The sequence below is a fragment of the Anser cygnoides genome, chromosome 9 (genome assembly GCF_040182565.1).
Source record: "Anser cygnoides isolate HZ-2024a breed goose chromosome 9, Taihu_goose_T2T_genome, whole genome shotgun sequence".
NCBI lineage: Eukaryota > Metazoa > Chordata > Aves > Anseriformes > Anatidae > Anser > Anser cygnoides.
In genome coordinates this window covers 15,735,117-15,754,788 of record NC_089881.1, presented here as the reverse complement: position 1 = coordinate 15,754,788, position 19,672 = coordinate 15,735,117, and the positions used below count along the sequence as shown (strand labels likewise).

Genomic DNA, 19,672 nt, shown 5'->3' with positions numbered 1-19,672 from the left:
GATGAATATGCTACTTAGAGTGGAGCTGAGCAGCAGCAAAGTGTTGGTGTGGCAGGGTTCACAAAAGGCAGCCTTTGAATGACAAGCACCAGCTTGGGCAAGAGGTTTTCACTGGGTGCCAGCCAGGAGAGGTTAGAGCTCTGTGCAGTGCGTGTTCCTTCTGACTCCACCGCTCTGTCCTTATTTCCATGGCTCTGCTGGTTACCTACCACCTCGGAGAGGTGCTGCAGGCACTTTCTAATGGGCTTGTGTCATTGGTCAGAGATCTTTGTGTATGTAAAATTTGGGAGAGATCTATACGATCCCTGCACAACTGATGTTTGTAGATGATGGGTGAGGCAGTGATGTCCCAGAGAGCTACAGTGCCTTGGGCTATTATCTCATAAGTCAAGCAGGGTTGGGCCTGTTTGTTTTTGGATGGGGGACTTAGAAGGAAAAGTTGATTGCTACAGTCAATTTGACTTGGTAATTCAGAAGGTGGTGCTCTTCCCCCTAGATGGCATAGGCTGACATGCCGGAATGATTAGGCTCACCACAACTCCTAACCTTTTGGAAGAAATGTAAAACCAACATCCTCACCTCTTGAGATTGAGCATCACGGGACTCCTGCTATTACCCCCGAGTCCCTACCAAATTCCATCCCAAGGCAACCGCACCTTGCAGATGCAGATCCGCCCTGCCCTTTCAGGAGGATGCAGGAAACTTTGCTTTCACTGCTCGGTCACGTTGTACCACCAGCTGAACTGCTGCAGAGCTCAGATGGCAGCAGAATTGCTTGCCCTTTCAATTCAGTTGTGCAAGTGTCCTCAGTGAAAAGGGACTGTTTAAATGGGAGGTGTTTTCCTACCAGTAGGGATGTTGGAAGACTTGGTGGGGCCTGGTTTTGAGCCTCCCCATGCTTCAGGCAGCATAGTGGCTCCCTCTTCTTTGCCTCTAGCTTTCCCCACTGCAGCACATTCCCTCTGCAGGCACCCCTATCAGAGGCATGCACTGCTGCCCGCTGCCATCTTAGCGGGACAGAAAACATTCACTTAGCTGTTTTGTACACTTCTTCCTATGCTAGTGTGGCTAGTTGGGCCAAATTCTGGAGTGATGTAAGCTATTTAGCAGTATGTAGGTGCAAAGTGCAGCAATTTTGTGTGCCGAGTGGGTGGTAAGGTAGGGTTGCAGCAGGAAAAGCAGCCAAGAGGATGGCATTAGATAAAATGTTCTCTGTGAGGAGGGTTGCTGGGATGGGAGCTGTGGTTACTTTGGCCATGGCTAAAGACAGATTTGCTCTGTGTTTGTTTATTTGCTAAGCTGTGAAAGTGCTTGTGTGCATTCTTCTCTTTTGCTTTAGCTTAAACCTTTCTTAATCCTGTTAGCTGAAATAAATCCCGAACCCCAAGTTAAGTGGCTGCATGGGCGTTTGAACCAGCTGACTTAAATCTGCGTGAAATCACCCAGAGCTGAAGAGGTGCCCTTGCATGGGTAAACACAACCTTACGGTGACACCTTCCTTCCAGCATCCCTGTGTCTCCCCGCTGTGCTGCTCCTGCTCTTCCCTCTTGGCAGGAGAACAGCAGCAGCTTCCTGCTGGGGAGGTCACCTCGCAGGAAAATAAGCAAACTCCTGTCTCCACCACAGTGATGGTGCAGGAAAAGGGCTGAGTGGACTGCAACTAGGCTCTGTTTAATGTCCTTGTAGTTGAGAAGGGCTCACTGAAGAGAAGGCTGTGTGCTGGTAGGACCAAGTCCCTGACCTGGTGACGCGCAGAAATGGGGACTGCTCCCAGTGCCAGCCCTGGCCAACCTCTGCTGTCCTGGCAGAGCACGGTGAGAGAGGCATGCAGCTGGGCTTAGCTCTGACTTTTGCATACTCTTTACCATGCGTGTCCTGTCTTGACAGTATTTATGCAAATTTTTAAGTAGGGGAAAAAGCTGTCACGTAAAACCAAAAATTCATCTGAAGGCCAAATATGTAGGCTGTTTGGCTTCTGTTTTCTTTTTTTTTCTTTCTTTTTTTTTTCAATTAAAAATAAAGTAACCTATAAAATGACGATCTAGTTTAATATCCTCATTATATGTTCCAGGCAGTATCTGAGTCATGCCATTTTCTCTGTGCTTTGTACCCCTGCGGGGAATGTAAAAGTTCCATTTTTGTAATATTTCATGGTCCACCCCAATCAGATATGCTGGGTGAGAGTGCTGGGGCTGCAGGCAGCATGAGTGAATTCCCTCCAGCTAAAGTTGCTGTCGGTGGAGACAGGACCCACAGGTCACTGCTTCAGGTGACTGGCTCTGTCGGCCTGTTCTTTCAATCCACATCATCCTTTTGAGTGGAAACACGCCCAAAGTCCTGAGATCTCTGAAGTCCCTAGCAGAGTGTCTTGCCCTTATTTTTTATTTGGTTTGGGGAGCTCCATTCAATTTAACTCCTGACCAGTGCTAAGATCCATCACCTTTAATTGTTACCGAAAAAATGTTTATGATGAGCTACAAAATCCTTCTCCAGCACTGGCAGAGATGCTGCATGTTCTCATGTCCTGATCAGCCAGTTCACATCAGCAAGGACATTTCTTGTGCAGGTAGGGGTCTTCTGGCTTGCCCAGACCATTTCAACTGGGTATTTTTGCAGAGATAATTAGCAGGATGCTTGCTGGTTAATGCCAACTGTGATAATGGGTTTTGTGACGCAGATTCTTGTTCACTAAGAGGCAGAGTAAATCAGACTTGCCTCGTGGGATTTGCATACCACAATAGTCCAGAGATCATAATTATGAAGGATTATTTTCCTGAGGACTCGAGGTCACAGTTAAGGTACAGCAACCTAAATCTCTCTGATCAGCTTGCAGACCCACTTATAAGCCAAGGTGCCAAAGCTACCTTTTGTATGACTAAGATCATGTGTATGAAGGGTTATCACTGCTCAGCTAATGCACAAACAAGTGTCTTAATCTGTGGGACGAACATTATCTTCACTTTAAAGCACTTTGTAACTAATAGGAAGGGGCTAGAAAAAGGAGCTCAACTTCGGTTTACAGACCCCCCACCCACTAAGTCTTCATCCCCTTCCCAGCCCTGTGAGCTCTTGGAACTTGGCAGGTCTCCGCCTTTTTTCTGCTAGAATCACAGTTTTTTCCTTGGGCTGTGTCTCAGTTTCCTTGGCATGGTGGGAGGGGATGATGTTACCACTACTCCAGGGAATGCAGTAGTGTATGATTATTACTTTTCAGATATGTTGTACAGATACACTTAGAAATCTCCATTTTTTTTTCCGTTCTTTCAAAATATATGGCTCTAGTTAATGCACTCAGAGCCTGCAGGTCTCTGACTCTTCAATGCTCAGGAGGATGACAGCCTGCAGTAAATAAGTCTGCACTGCTGGACATCTCAGCTCCCTCAGCCGTTTTTATGTCCAACATTGGGTTGAACCCAACAAGAAGACCGTCACGCCTAGTCCCAGCAGGCAGCACAGCACTGTGCCCACTTTGGCTTCCCTGTGCCCCTTACAGTCCTTCCACGCCATCTCAGACCTTGTGCTCTTGGGTGCACCCCACCCACACCACCCCCTTCTGCAGGGCACGCAACACAGCCTGTCGGCATCGAGCTGTAAAAACATTGCCTTCGCGGGCTGCAGCACCATTCTCAAATTGTTTTAGGCTTGTTGACTTAAAGCACATGCACACGAGCAACTCATGTCTTGTGGCCACAAGGCCAAGTGTCGTACGTTATGGGCATGGCCAGCCTGCTCTAGAGCCAAGATAGCCTGGGGCGGTGTTGGCATGGGATGTTCTGTACTGCCTGGCCTGGGAGGCTGGGAACTGCTTCCTAGGGTGGATGCCATTGATATAGGTACAACCTTTAGCTACTGACTAATTAAATTGCTCTTGTATGTGCAAGGGTATAGCTGCATGCTGTTACCATTAGAAATGACAGGTTCCTTGCTGCTGACTTAGATGAGGCTGTTATAATGTTATCCCATTTTATTTATTTATTTTTTTCTCCCTGAAAGCTGACAGGCAGAATAACTTTTCTGTTTAAGGCCTAAAAATCTTCCTTTATCCTGATTTTTTTTTCTCCTTCCCCATGTCCACATACATTAAAAAAAATTAATTTCTGGAAGTTTGGATGCTTTTCTGAAGCATCTAATAGCGCTGAGGATATGAAATACTGTATTGAGTCCTCTGGGAAACCTACAATTAGTGGGATGAAAATACCTTCTGTACATGATTGAGATCCTGAAACAGCGTGAGTAATTAAAACGCTATACAGGACAGAGTTGAAAATCCTTCCAGGATTATCACAGCGAGGCATTGTTTAAGAGGATGTCCTTGGGTTGGACAGCAGCAGCATTGTGTGCAGTTCCTGCTGGGGCTGGGAGGTTGCAGACACCATGTGCAGTACCTCCTTAGTCTTATGTTTTCTTCCATTTTTACCCTCACTGTTCCAACTCAGAGGAGCTCTTCATACCATATTTGTTTCATCCGAGGAGGACTGCAGATTGTTTGGCTGTGGTGTTTTTTTTCTCTTTGTTTGTTTTTCCAGCCAGTCCATAATGATGCTGGGTTGGTAGTGCAGAGCCAGTAGAGGGAAGCCTTTAGAAAAGGTGTTTTCTGCACTTCCACTTGTGTACTAGTCTTACCCCTTGCATTTGTGCATCCAGAAATAGGAACTAAGGAGCTTCCACAGACCTGGTTAAGCACTTAACACCTAGTTTCAGTTTGTACGGGCATTTTTTGTTCCTGAAGATGCCTACAGTGCCTCAGCCCAATGGATATCCAATTGTCTAACTTGGACAGGATCCTTTGAAATTCCCACTAGGGGTCCATCTGCTGTGGACCTGAGAGCCTTATGAAATAAGATCTGAGTAGACAGAGGTTTTTTTTTCCTTTGATTTTCTGCCTGCTAGGAAAGGCTTCCTGGAGGTGCAATTCCCAGCATGACAAGCCCTCACAGAGTACATATAGAAACAGCCTCAGCAATGGCAAAGGCTGAAAGATCTTTATAAATTGTCATAACCAATTGGTCAGGATTGAAAAAGAAAGAGATTATGTAAGTAATCATTGGTTAATTTACTTCTGGGAAGATTTGTAAAGCTCAGCATTGTTTTGGGACTATGAATGAAACTTTTATTATGAAATGCGTGTTGGAGAGTCAGGTCGCATTTCTGCTTTCTTGGTGGAGAATGAAGCCAGACAAAAGCCTTTCCTTACACAAGTACCATTACAAGCACAGTTAGCAGATGTCTGCATCGTGTCTGATGTGGGGTGGCATTAGTGAGCTGATAGGTGTGGTTTGGAGCAGGGATGTGAAGAGAGACAGGCTTTGTCCACAGCAAGCCGGAGCAAATTTGAGTTGAATGACACTGCGGGGAAGACAGGAATGAGAGAAAGGGAAGAAGAATGGAAAAAAAAAAAAATTCCTTGGTTAGGTGTAGGTAACGGGACTGGAGGAATTGGTGTAATGGTATGTGTGAGCGGGCCAGACCTGAGCCATGCATGTGGGCAGGGGGGAGCAGAATTGAGTATGAAATGGGTTAAAAGGATGTGTGATAAGAAGATGGAAAAAGGAGGGGAGCTGTAGGCTGGGAAGGTAGATGCTGAGTCCAGCATGACAAGGGAGCTGTGAGATGGCAGGCAGGCCTTCGCTTTTCCAGACACAGTTGCTTCTGACTACCCATTATGTCTCTCTCTATCTCTCTGCAAGGAAGATTTCCAAACCCATGAATAATACCTTATTAGGTAGATGGTAAAGCCCCTCCTTTTTTATCCTGCTTTAATTCATGCTTCCTCTGCTTTGGTGGCTGCCTTGTACATAGTGCTGTTAAAAGTGCAATTATCATTCTTCCTGGTTGCGCGGTATTAAGGGCGTATCCTCTCGCAGCATCTCCTGGAGGCTTATTACTCAAGAGAGAGGAGTTGTGCACTGGGAGCCAAGTTAAACTGGGCAAAGAGAAGGTTGTTTCCACCACAGGAATGGAACAGATCGTTTTGCTGGAGACCAGGTCAGGAGCTGGTCTATGGGGAGAAAATGTAGCTGGAAGCCTGTGATGTAGGGAATTAGAGCTGCGAAGCTGGAAGACGCAAGCCTGCAATTCTTTGTGGCTTAGCCTGCCTCTGTCCCTTTTGTTCATTGCTGTGGAGATGTGGGTTGGTGGCCACCCTCTTCTTGATAGTGGCATGTTGTCCTAGACAGATTTCAAGGGTAGGAGGTGCAACTGTGACCCTCTCCTCTGGTCTTCTGCAGGATCTTGAGTTTTTTCTCAGGGAGCTATCCGTACCTAGCTTAAAGATCCCCAAGCGATGGAGAATGCAGTGCATCCCTAGAAGAACAACCTTTTCCCTTCCTCTTTTAGAGGGTCTCTCTCTTCAGCGTGAATTCAACAAACATTTACTTGCCTTTTTCTATTGCACCACCATTGTCTTCTGTCTGCTTGTTGGAAAATCTCCTTACACATCACTCAGGTCAGGCACGAAGGGTGACCTGTCTCCATTTGCCAGGCTCCTCGATGTCTCTGAAGCTTCTTGGCTTTTTGAGCACCAGGCAGCAAACAGTTAAGACAGCTGAGCCGCAGGCCTCAGAACATTTTGCTAGGGAGCCAGGTGAGCAAAGAACAGATAAAGGCAGCACCTGCCTATGGGTTTGGAACAGCCTGGGGCCATGGATAGAATGTAAATACACTCTGAAAATCTTATTGTCTGACTCTGTGCCAGCGTCTTCTGGGCTCTTGTCATGGAAAATATTTCGGCTGAGGTCATTCAGTCAGCAAAAAAACAGCATTTAATACCCTCTGAGGTGCCAACTTGCTTCTTTCTTTGTGTCGATAAATAAACAAAGTAGGGTAGCATTTCATGTTGCCAGGATGATCTTTGTTTCATTAGGAAGGGTTTAAAGGTCTTTTTTTTTTTCTTCCTCCTCTTTAAATGCAAAGACTGTACGTTTCTGCTCCCTTTCTCTGTGTTTGCTCCTTCTGGCTCGCATGCATACACGCCCAGCCTTTAGAGTGAGAACTAATGTCTGCTTCTTGTAAATCTCTGCTGGCTGCCCCGGGCTATGTTTTTAATTCCTTTATTCAGCTTTGAGATGAGTAGGAGAAAGGTGCAGCTTTTTTGAGATGATGGAAGTTGCCATTTCCCTTCTTCAGTCAATTAGGTGCTTTGGCTGCTTTCGGCTAAATCTCAAAACTTTCCACTGATGATAGCTCTGAAGGGGGAAAAAATGTTGAGGGGAGCTGAGGGATCAGGGAGGGAGAAGAAAGGGGGCTGATAACTGGATCTGTTGGTAGAATGACTGATTTGCTGTGTGTGCCCCTAGGAGAAGCAGCCTTTACTTCAGAGGTGTCTCCACTGGGTCTTGCTCACTGGCTTGTAATACCCAGTCACCTTGTGAATGGTGACTACCTCCTGGAGATGTTGTAGAAAGCACCACAAGGCCCTGCAAAGTGAAACAGTGGTGTCTCCTTTCTTCCATTGTGACGTGACAGCAAAGGCTGGGCTTTGCCATCTGAAACTTAAGCTTTTTCTGCTTTCAGGCAGGGAAGGAATGAGATCAGTCCTTCCACATCAGCACTTTTCTTTATCTTGTTGTTTTCTGCCCTACTTAGTCTGTCAGGTTCTGTGGCTCATCTGGAAATGAGTCTGCAAACCTTGGGGTTGGGAATCATCTCACCTGATTTTAGTTATCTAAAACTTAGACATGAAGTCTAAGATTTTCATCTATGCTCTCTCTTCGGGCGGTGAGGAGTGATAAACAACCCATGCCATTCATCTTACCTGTTCTAGACATCTGCCTTAGGTTGGGATGATTCACGCTTTGGAAGCGCCTGAACTCTACCCAAACTGTCAGGGAGGCATAGGTGAGCGGCCAAAGCTAGACCCCTAACTCTCACAGAGCTCTTCATCTGACAAATCTATCAGTGATATTCTTCCCCCCATTTACCATGGATGTTGTTTATGTGCAGTGTAATGTTATAATGTCACTTGTTGTAAGGGGAGCGATCTGTGCCCATCTCTCTGTTGAGATAACTTTGTGCTGGGTTTGATGGGGATGGTGTTCTGTCTGTGATGGCCCTTGTTTAGCTAAAGAACAGAGGAGGTTTTTAAAGTGAGAAGATAAATGCTTTGCCAAACATCGTCATTCTGCTATCAATTTTTCAATCAGGTGGATTTTAAGGCCAAAATTTCAGAGCTGATGAAAGAATATGGAGGCCTGGTTCCCATCAGAATTAAAGATCTCGTCTTAATTGCTTTATATTTACCCTTGTGTTAATCTGTGATGTGATTGCTTATCCCTGTGTACATCTTTGAAGGAGAGACTGCAGGCATTCCCCACCCCACCTGAGACACAGACTTCAAAATATAGAGGGAAGACTGGAGCTTGGATCTGGGCTAATCTTCTCGGGTTGCTGCTGGGAGCACAATGGTGGCAAAGTGCTGTGGCAAGGGACCCCGCTCTTGAACTGAAGACAGGAACTAGGCTGAAGAAGACAATAATAGTATGTTGGCTCAACTGGCAAACACACATCTCTTTTGGACAGACTCAAAATGTTACATTGAGAAGCAGTTAATGCGCCGTTGTGTAAGGTTCCTAATGGACTGGAGCCAGAATGCTCCATTAACCACACACGTATAAAATATTCATTGAGCTTGGGTTTTGTTGCCAGGCTGGAGGAAGGGGGAGAAGCTTTGTTTATAGAGATAAAACTGTCAGTATTGAGGGCTGAAGGGAGGAGTCGGTTATGTGTTCTGAAATCTTTTATTCTTTTTAAAAGGAGAAGGATTTCTAGTCTTTGGCAGGGGGCTAAGGGGTGCAAAGAGGATTAAATGCAAGACTTGTTTCTGGGTTTTACGTTTCACATATAATTGCCCAAAGGGTGAAGGCACCTCCTGTCTTTGTGCCAGACTCTCTGATCTGTTTTATACCATGTATTCTCTGCAAATTAAACTCAGGGTCAGTCTTTACAAAATAAAATAAATGTGAAACCCCTGATTGTGTTCCCCAAAACACGGACTTCTAGACAGAAGAAAACTTTCCTAAACACGGGAGAGTGAGAACTGTGGTGACAGGAAATACAAGCACTAGATTTCCTTCCTGGAAAACACAGGTTCACCTGTTTTTGTGCTGGGCTTAGATGTTCAGTAAGAGAAGCTTTCTGTTTTCTGGAAGCTGGATACAGTGAGCATTTTAGAAAGGATTTGGTCAGGAGAATTTTCTTGATTTGCTGTTCTACTTGAACGTTGCAGTAAGAGAAATCATAAAATTGTGTTTCAGACGGAACGAGTAAATAAATGTCTGCAAAAGTTGCTGTCCATGTGACCCTTCTGTCTTGCTGGAAGGTGACTTTGTGCATCCACTCAAGTAAGGCACGAGGAAAGGGTAACAATGCCGCTGGGTAGGAAGAGGCAGGGTGCGGTGGTGGTGTGTGGGGTTGATAACTGGGAATACAAGGCCAGGAAGGGAGCACGTGATGGTTTGCCTAAGCACTGGAGGTTTTGTATTTTGTGGTGTCTGGGCAGCCTTTTAGAGCATACTGGAAAGGAGCCGGTGACCTTCTTCGTGCATCATGTCTGGTCATGGTTGTATGAGCACTGACAAAAGATAGGGGAGGGCTCCAGGAGGCAAAACATAACATTTTGATAGGAAAGGATGGTAAAGACCTGGAACTCCATTACAGTATTAAAGAAACGCTTCCAGCAGCATGTGCAAGGTCACCCAGACAATCAGCAATGCAGTGTGTAGCTGAAGAAGTGGTTACAATGAATTATTTAGACTATTTAGAACAGGAGAGACCCTAGGAATGGAAGGAGATATTCTGCAGGATAGTTGTTTTCTTCCAAAATAGCAAGAGCTAGGTTAGTGGCACTGGAAACAAAAACAAATAGTAGGGGAGTCCTTAAAAATTATTTGAAATGGGGACCTGGAAAAGAACACACTTGTCTTGATGTTGAACATGAAAAGCCCTGTGCCCCTGTGGCAGGATAGCACAACCACCAATGAAGTTCAGTTATAAATAAAATAGAGCAGTCTAAGCAATTCCACAGTTAAACAAGTCACATACATATTGGCAACTAGACCAAGATCAAAACTATCTGTTCTTTCCTATAAATGTTAAATGTATATAAAATGAGAATGGGTGAATTGTAATGTACTGGCCTCCCAGTAATCTTACTGAATGAAGCTAATCAGTATGAAGCTGTATTATCAGGATACTTATTATGTAGAAATGACAAGAATAGATTTTGCCGTTGGTGGAGTGACTCACAGTATGTTGGAAATCAGAGTCCAATAAGATAAATCGGTTATCTGTATCTTCGTTTACCACCCACTTTTTCTTGAAAGTTGCTATGCCAAATCAAAAAAAACGTTTTAAAAGGTTACCCTTGTCAACAGCTGGCCACGGCAGTGACAATGTCCATGAAATACTAAGAAAGATTACAGGCAGTAGAAAGAGACTATGGAAGGAGACTGGAGAAGATTTGTCCTATGTAGGATATAAAGAGTAAGTTTTAGTCAACATGTTTAAACTTCTTTCTTGAAGAAACTCATGAACCAGTAAAAGGGAAAGACACTTTTGACTGAGACCTAGTTTTAACTATAACCATTGTACTGAGGTTGCTCTGCAGTAGTGACCAATGCATGGTCAAATTCAATAATTTCATAGGAATAATACCTTTAAAGAAACAAACACCATGACAATATTTTTTTTTCTTTGAAAAGTGGTTTAAATAACACTAAAGGAGCATGTAAATGAGCAGAGTGTAAGTAGCATCCCTGTAAATCAAAGAAAACATATCTCACTTCTTCTAAAAATAAACCCAACTAAAAAAAAAAAAGCTTAAAAAGCTTAGTACAGTTAAATAGTAGAGCAAGGGGGACTATTAGAAATAAAAAGGTATCCTTTAAAAAGTGGAGATCGTGCCTAAATGGAGAAAATAGCGAGGAATATAATGTCTGCCAAGTTAAATGTAAAACCATAATAGCATAAACTGAGATAGTTTGAGGAGTGACTCACAAAAGACAAAAACTAATAACAAAAGCTCTTCCAAACGCAACAGGAGTTGGAAGTCTGCCTGGAAATGGTGGGATCAGCAAATGACCAAGGTGTGAAAGGAGCAATTGAGGTCAATAAGGCCACTGTGTAACAAATAGCAGAAGGCAATGGATGCATAGCAAATAGGAAGTCCTCCAAGGTTTGAGCCTAAGGAATGGCCTCTAATTGAATTGTTAATAGAAGAGCTTTTAAAACAGATCAATGAAATGAACAATAACAAATCACCAGGACAAATGATATTCACTCAAATGTTGTAAATTACTCTGGTATGAAATTTTGGGTTCAATCAGTCTTGATCCCAGAGGAGGTAAATAATGTGACACCAATCTTAAAAAGGGTTCCAGCAGGGATTAAAAAAACCTGCAGACTACTGAAGTCTGGCTTCAGTACCAGGCAAAAAATGGGAGGAAATTATAACAGAGTTAGTGGCTGCATACATAAATATGTTATATTGCAGATGTGTGAACACAGCCTTTGTAAATAAACATGCATCACTGCATCACGAACTGTGAAGTTCTTTGAAGGAATGAATAAGCATCTGGAGAAGCACGAGACACAAAGATCTTTAGATCTTGAGAGACTGGGCAATGAAGTGGCAGATGAAAGTCAATGTCAAAAAGTTTAAATAATACAAATAAATAATCTTGACCATTCATGCCTCTAGGTAGCTATGGTTTCTGTGTTCAGGAACATGATCAGTAAAGCCTTTGTTGCTGATTTTCCACAGATATCAGACCAGTGCTAGCAGTCCATGTAAGTGACCAAGAGGAATTCTTGGAGTTGGGAATAACTGAGAAGAAAACTAATAGCTTATGCTATTGCAATAGACCCATTAGAAATAAAGAGGTAGTGGTTTCCCTGTGATGTTCCTGCATCTTTCCTGCTGTGTGCAGGACTGCTCACTCAAACTGGGAAAAAAAACCGCAGTAGAAGTAGAAAAGACATAAAAAAGAACGATAAGAGTAACCAGAGGTCTGAAATGTCTCTCTTTTATTTTTAGGGAGAAATCTAAATAAAGTAGTGCTTTTCAGCCTTGAAAACTTAAACATTTTACAGAGGCTTATAAAATCGTGAGTGGTATGGAGGAGGTGGGTAGGAAATGATCATTCCCTCTTCCTTTTAACACAAGAACTAGGAGTACTAAAGAAACTAAAAGGGCAACAGTATAAAATCAAAGCAGTATTGTTAGTGATTATATTGTGGAAGTAGTAATGGATATAGAAAATAGCAAAATGAAAATAAATTCAGAATAGGATCAAATAAAATCCCCTAGGATCCATATAGGCTACTAAACACAACGACCTGTATCAGTTTGGATGTTGCCTCAAATCCCTAAATTGTGGACGGCCAGAAACTGGAAAGCAGTGGCCAAAAAAGGTCACTCTGTGCAAGGCCTGCATCCTGCATGTTTTAAGTATTGCCTTCTGGATGGTGGTGCAGGTAAACTGCTGGGCTAGCTAGAGCTGTTCTCTGCCATGCACCACCATTTGTGTATCCCTTTGCTGTTGAGGTTGAACCTGCTTCTGTTTTGGTTTCCCTTGTGCCATCTCAGTTCTCTTTGTAATATTTCTTTTCCTTTCTCCAGGTTTGCCTGAGCTTTTGGCCCACTTGCAAGTACTCAGCTTCTTCTGCTTCATTTGCAAGTTTCTGCATTTGAGCCTGTGAGTACTTTTTCATATGTGGAGATCAATGTTGTGTGTTTCCTTTTAAAAATCTCAAAATTTCAGCTGCATTCACAAAATCAGCTGATTTATGAGATCCGGATTAACAATGTATGTAAACACAGGACTAAATTTAAGTGTATGCTTAAGATGTTTGGATCTCAAACACATGTTTAAATGCTTTGCCAGGTAAAAATAGATTCATGATTTAACACTAGGCCTTGACTTTCCATTGTGCTATTTTAATTTTATGCTGATTTAACTTCAGCTAACTCAGCCAGGATACAAGACTTGGTTTGGAGAAGACAGCTTTGGTCTGAAAACAAGTTATTCCAAACCCTAGAGCTGGAAGAAGTTCTCTAGGACTGAATATTTACAAGAAAGGGTGTGATGGCAGAGTGTTAGGCTGCTTCTTCTGGTTTCATGGTGTGAGTTTGAGTTTCATGCTGGAATTGCACAACACCCAAATACAAGTGGGTGTCTGGCCACGCTGACAATGTTAAAAGCATCCAGATGTGAATGTTTTTGGCTATGGAAACTTTTGTGCTTTAACTGTGCTAGCCCAGTTTTCTTGGGAGAATATTTGGACTTCTTTCTCCGGTGAGTTTTTTTTTCAACATCGTTTAAAATGTTGAGAGATGTAGTGATTTGCCTATAATAAAATATATAGACCTGACCCTTGAAAGCCATTTCACAAGCCATGTCACCTAGATTTCCCTAACATACAAGCAGGTATTAGGGGATGGAAGGAAACAATACAGCTCCTGTTTTCTACTGAACTGAAAACCAAGGAACCTCAGCAGTGTTTGAGAGAGAAATAGCAGATTTTTGTAGATGTTATGCTAGAAAGATGAGATGCTGCACCCCAGGTTTGATACCAGTCCAGAGGCGTATAAATGAGGCAGGAGACTGGATTCATTGATTTCTAGCGTTGGATGCTCTTTAAATCATAGAATCAGCAGCCTAATTTTGTTTTGCGCTGCAGTTGAACCATGAGTTTGAAAAGGAGATGTCAGAGTAATCAGTGATTGACTCTTCATAGAATAATCTAGATGTTTCCAGATTGCTTTTAGACGCACATGAATTACTGCCCTGGAATTTGAATGGCTACTTACTTGAAATGGTTGAGAACTCCTAGTTTTGAGTCGTCTTACTGAATATATTTCTTTATTCTGAATTGGTTGTTTAGTAGGAAAAATGATAAGGCCTGCAAATTCCCTTGAATTGTTTGAAGGAAGGATTGATCTTGTTCCATTGAAACCCGTGGTCTACAGCTGTCCCCAGCGAGACCTTCAATGAACATCAGGCAAAGAATTGTAATGGAAGTTTCAGTGTGCTCTGACAGGTAAGGGAAATGACTAATCAGGACAGCAGGTGAAACCTGCAGATACCTGAAGGAGGATGGTCCTGTGTGGAACTATCTCAAGGTTAAATATCCTGAGCTTTATGATAGAAAGAGCAACTTTAACAGGTGAGATCAATCAAGGCTTCCTGGCCAAGAACAATATGAAGCCAACTTGTTTGTCACAACCTGTGAGAAACTTCAGTCCTCCTGTTGCATTCCTGGCTTTGAAAAAGGAAGAACTGCACTCCGGTAGCTAGTCAGCTATTTCTCCAAGTACATATATATATATATTATAGTATATGCTAAAATATTCGTGCATTTGAAGATGTATAGGGAGATGTAACCACCCATTCTTGTAGAGAAGCAGGGAAAGGATTCTTGAATTCTGTTATACCACCTAAGATCTCTGGTTTTGGAACTGGCATCTCATACATAGAAAAGTACTCTCCTGGAGATGGGAAGAAAGCAGTGGGTGCTCCTCTCCAGCTGCCCCCTGTAACTCACCCAGAAGTTCTGGTGCAAGGAAGTGTTTGAAGTGAACAGTTGCATCTTCAGGGAAAGCATTCATGTGCACATGATTTTTCTGGGCTTTTATCAATTGAGCACAAAACACAAATTCTTTTCAGGTGTGAAGCCTACTTGTCTACACATGGTGTGCTGTGTGCCTCACTAAGAGTGAGGTGGGTGCACAACTAATAGCTTCTTTCATAGTCTAGATGTCCAGCTTCAATTTACTGTTCGTTTTCCCTTGTACTGAATTACATGTTAATGCTGGTGTAAACTCTGTTTCTCTCCCTCTCCATCCTAAATGTAAATTGACTTGCCACAACCTGCCACTCTCCAGAAATTACAAAGCCTCAGAAGATAATTTGTTGCTGGTGCTGATAGCATCTGTTTATTTTAATACACCCGCCAGTTGGGCCATGCTTGCTTGCAGATGGGGAGAAAATGACCTTCAGTAAAATCGCAAGCTTAACAATTCTGAAACAGTGTCTTCCTCAGCAGCCAGCTGCTGGTGATCTGAAGGTCTGTGTTTTCACGGAAGCAGCAGCCCACAGCATAGAGACTCAACCATCAGTGAGACAGAGGGTAACCTACAGCTTTTTGGAGAATAATGAAATATGGGAACATTCGTAGTAGGGCTGTGGCCTGAAAAAATACTGTGCATCAGATCTTTTCAGGGTGCTTGAGTTCGTTGCTTTCATAAGTATGAAAAATGCCTCTGCTTTTTTGCCCATGAATGCCCAATTACAGTTGTGTTGTGGTGCTTCAAAGAAAGACTGGTTAGAGCATTGTCACAAAATCAGCTAAATGAAAAAAACAATAGATTTTGAACTAAATAATCCTTGAGTTTTCAATCAGTTGACTGACTGTGATAGAATTGGCAAGAGGGGCACAAAAAAGGCCGTCTTCCTATCTTGAAAATAAACAGAGGATGAATGTTTTCTCTAGATAAGGAAGTAACTTTCACTTTGTTGATACTTGGGAGTACACTTAACAATCACGTTCTAAAGTTACGTATGCAAATCACTGTGGTGGATTTTTTTGTAGTAGTTGTTTGCTGTTTTTTTTTTAATTTAAGTCCTAGAGTTACAAAAATGAAGAGCTCCCTAAGCCTTTTAGTTTGATTACTAGTAAGCCCTCCAATAGTGGGGAAATTCTAGAGACATAGGAAATCTAATTTTGGATCAATATTTTAAATAGATCGCTATGATCCTTAATTAACACTAATCCCTGGAAATTCAAAAGGACTCATACAATAAAGAACATACTAAAGCAATGTGACTTATGAAGAGGCGTTTAGTGTGGATTATTAGAAAATAACTTCAGTCAAACTCAGATGGATTAAGAAAAAAAAGACCTCTCTTTGATTAGTATACTAATCTTGATGTAAGAACTTCCTATAGGCTTTTAACTTGCTCCCACAGGTATTTTTCATAAACTCAAATGGTAGAGTATCAAACAGGAAAAGTTACATGGATTCCAGTTATTCCAGTTACAGATCTCAAAGTGGAATTTGTTGGATAGATTTGAAGTGTAAACACATCAGTTAGCTGTGTTCCTAGTTGGATCCTGCCAGTCATCTAGTCTGTGCTTTGAGTTGTTTAATGGTGTAGCAGTGACTGGAAGGAGACTTTGACTCCACGCTGTTGACATTAGCAGATGCAGAAAGACTGGCTTAGACGAGTTTGGATCCCTCAATAGAGTGGAAATGGCAAATAATTTTTCAGGATGCTACAGGTAAAGGAAATTAACACTTTGAGATTTATGTACCAGATGGGATAGAATGTGTTCGGAAACGGGAATCTGGAAAACAGTTGAGAGTTTGAATGGATAATTGGCTGAATGTCACCTTTTGCTCCAGTGCTGTGGCCAAGGGGGCTAAAGCAATACTTGGATCCTTCCTAACGCCTACTTGATATTCCCTGTTTATATACCCAGGGATCACTTTACTGCTGTGTTTGGCATAGGTGCAACTGCTTTGGGAGCACTCCATCCAGCTGTGGTACTCACAATTAAAGAAGGTTGTTGAAAAATTGGAGATGTTTCAGAGAAGAGCCACAAGAATGACTGAAAGATTGGAAAACATGCCTTAGGAGTGGAGCCCATCTACTTATCTTACCAAGCAGCAGCTCAAGTCCGGTTTTCAAGCAAGCTATATAAGGAACGTAAGTTCAAAACCAGAAGCCCCTTTGGGTATTAGTAATAACGAGAATCAGTAGTCAAAAGTTGGATGAGTTCGTACCATACATAAGCCTTCAACTTCTGATAGTGGACACCGTTCTTGGAGCAAAAGTCAGGGTTGTGATTTGTTCTGTCATTGGCAAGTAGAGATTGGATGCTTTTTCTACCTGCTTCATGCAGGTTTTCAATCAGAGCAGCCTTGATGCTGGCATCCTTTCAGAAGCCAGCCCTAGCTGCCCACAGCTGTTCTCTCTGGCTTTGATAATTTATAAATCAGACTTCTCTCTCCAAATTGTTAATAATCTAAATAAGCAAAATCCTTCTCATACATCTTCTGCTGTCTGATCTGGATGATAAACTCTGTTCTCCAGCTTCACCATAGGATTGGATAGGAAAATCAAGATTTTGTTGGAAGTATTTGTATGTGAGATTTTGTGTGATTGCGTGAAAAGTTTAGGGATTAGATCTTCATTTTAAAGTCAGTTCTTCATGTCTCCAATTCCCATATAGGCATGCGGGCTTTGGCAGGGGGCAGGTCAGGAGGTTTCAAATGAACAGTTAGAGTCATGCTTCTTTTTTCAAAGAAGTCATGGTCTGGCAGAAGGATCCACCAACACTTGTGAAGTGGACTAGGGAGAGCGGGGAAGAGAAGACCCATGCGTCTGGTGCCAGCGTTCCCTCTAACAAAGTCCATGCTTGCAGTCCCACTACTGGGCAGTCTGTGCATGTGACCTGTGGCCATTATCCTGCCTTTCTTTTTAAGAAGGGGTTTTCTCCTGGGCAGCACGAAAGCACGTTGGCAATGGCACAGTGAGAAAGTCTGCCTTTCTGCTGCCCACACTGTTCGTGCTCTGCGAGAAGGAAGTCTGCCTGAAATATTCCCCAACCCTTAAAATAGAAATGGGTATGCCATGTCTCACAGTTCACTGAATTTAGGATTGAATCCAAGTATTCTTTAAATGTGATCAAACCTCAAATTTGGAGGATGTCTGAGCCCTGAATTTGGTTTCTTTCCATTTTAGAAATGCTACTTTCTGGTCTGCTTCTCTAGGACCACTTAAAAGTCTTCAAATCAGACCAGATCTGTGGCTTTCCCCGCTTCCCTACTGGGCTGCTTTGATTTCTGAGCTGTGAGTTTACCGGAAAGGCCACTTTGCCTCCTTCTACAGTAAGGCGTTGTCACCTGGAAGATACAAAGTTTGGAAATTTTGTTGACATTTTGGCCTGAAATGTTTTATTCCAAGGCTTTTCGCTCCCTTCCGTGTCAGAATGCTTTCTCCAGAAGCTTCTTTGTAAGATTCTGACTCTGTTATGATTGGAGTTGATTCTGTACTCTTAGTTTTCCCTATTTCTTGTTCATTTCTTTTTTTTTAAATCCCAAATATAACATTGTTTTATGTGAATATTTAAGGAGGGAATACACACTTCTTCAAGGCAGCAAACAGCCTTTCACCACGGAGGTCATGTCTGTGGCAGCATTGGGAAGCATCCATGCAACAGCAGTGGTGATCTCGCTATGCTGGCTTTCTGGCCGGGATTGAATTTCACTCCCTGAGCACATTTTTTCATGGGATTTTCATCAGTAATGCATGTAAGTATTGGTCAGCTGTAAACCCTCCATCTTCTCTTCATAGAAAGTAGTCCAAACCAGAATTCCAAATTGATGGGGATGCTGTCCAGGGCACATGCTGTGCCAACAATTTGGAGGGGTTCATCTGTGAACTTGGTGTTTGCAGTTTCTGAGTTTGTGCTAACTGCTCTAGCTCACTGTCAAGCATTCATGCCATTGCTGTAACAGCAATGTAAGAGCATTTGCTCTTGGATTGCAAAAACTGGACTGTACACCAAATTATCAACGTTGTCCTCAATGCCCTTGTTGTTATGAAATCTTTAAAATCAAAATCCAGGAGCTTTGTAACACAGTAGGAAAGTGTTCTTTACCAACGTGTTCCCTCATTCATATGAAGGTATTTACTCTCATGACTCTAAACTGAGTTGAATATTTTAGTTACTGACAGTTTTTAGACACTCAGGGTAGACCGTGTAATGATTACATATAATAGATTTGTAGGTCAATCATAGAAATATCATTAGTGATATTTCTAGCACATTTCCTGTTCTTTGAAAGAGCCTTGTTTGAAATTTGTTTTGGTTCATCTGGAGACCTCTGGAACAACTCAGTGATAAAACTGGAAAGAAATTTTTCCTTCTCCATTATATTGTCAATGTTGGGTCTCCTTAGTGAAGGACAAGATTATTTTTGAAATGAACTTTGTCTACAATGCAAACATTCTTTCTGGAGATATTCTGGAGAAGTATTTTGCCTTGAACAAAAGAAAAAAAAAGAGTTGGGGAAGAATCCCAATATACGTTTGTTTTCTGGATCTTTTTTTTTTTTAATTGTAAAATAGATGTATTGTTTCATCAGGTTGAAGAAGGCCTAGTTTTTATATGTATCTGGGTAAAGTTATGTTAATTTGGGATTTCCAAATTCTCAAAAAAAAGAAAAAAAGTATCAAAACAGTATCTTCAATGTTTGTTTTTCTCTGGGCTTTAAAAAAAAATTCTTATTTTCTGGGACGTGTCTTTCAGGAACCCTATTCTGCCTCAAAAGAGGCCCTGCATGGTAATTTTGCCCTTTTCACCCAAACTCTGTTTGCCAGTAAGCCTTCCAGCACCAAGCTGTTCTGTTTGTGTTCAGAAAGCAAAGGGTGAATCACTGTCTTAATTAAGGTCAGTGTGTGATATCTTTGCTGTTCTTCCAGCTATTCTAGGCTAGGGAAAAAAGAGTAAAAAACAGGATGTAGACTTTTTTTCTGTAGTCTTCAGTGACTGCCCAGTTTACAGGCAGGTCCTAAACATTCTCAGTGATAGTATGCTTTGATTGAAATTCACATTTCCATCCAAGTTTTTCCTCAAATGGCTGAGTAAGTTGAATGCAGACCACAAA

At 42.3% G+C, this 19,672-nt stretch overlaps 1 long non-coding RNA gene across 1 annotated transcript in view; it reads left to right on the top strand.

Moving 5' to 3' along the window:
* The window catches only part of LOC125184400 (uncharacterized), a 118,471-nt gene that overhangs the window by 77,374 nt on the left and 21,425 nt on the right, over positions 1-19,672 (top strand). Inside the window, exons 8-11 of the long non-coding RNA XR_010833437.1 lie at positions 12,617-12,692; positions 13,882-14,037; positions 16,509-16,706; positions 18,134-18,313. This is a non-coding gene — a long non-coding RNA (uncharacterized lncRNA). The remainder of the gene's footprint in view (positions 1-12,616; positions 12,693-13,881; positions 14,038-16,508; positions 16,707-18,133; positions 18,314-19,672) is intronic.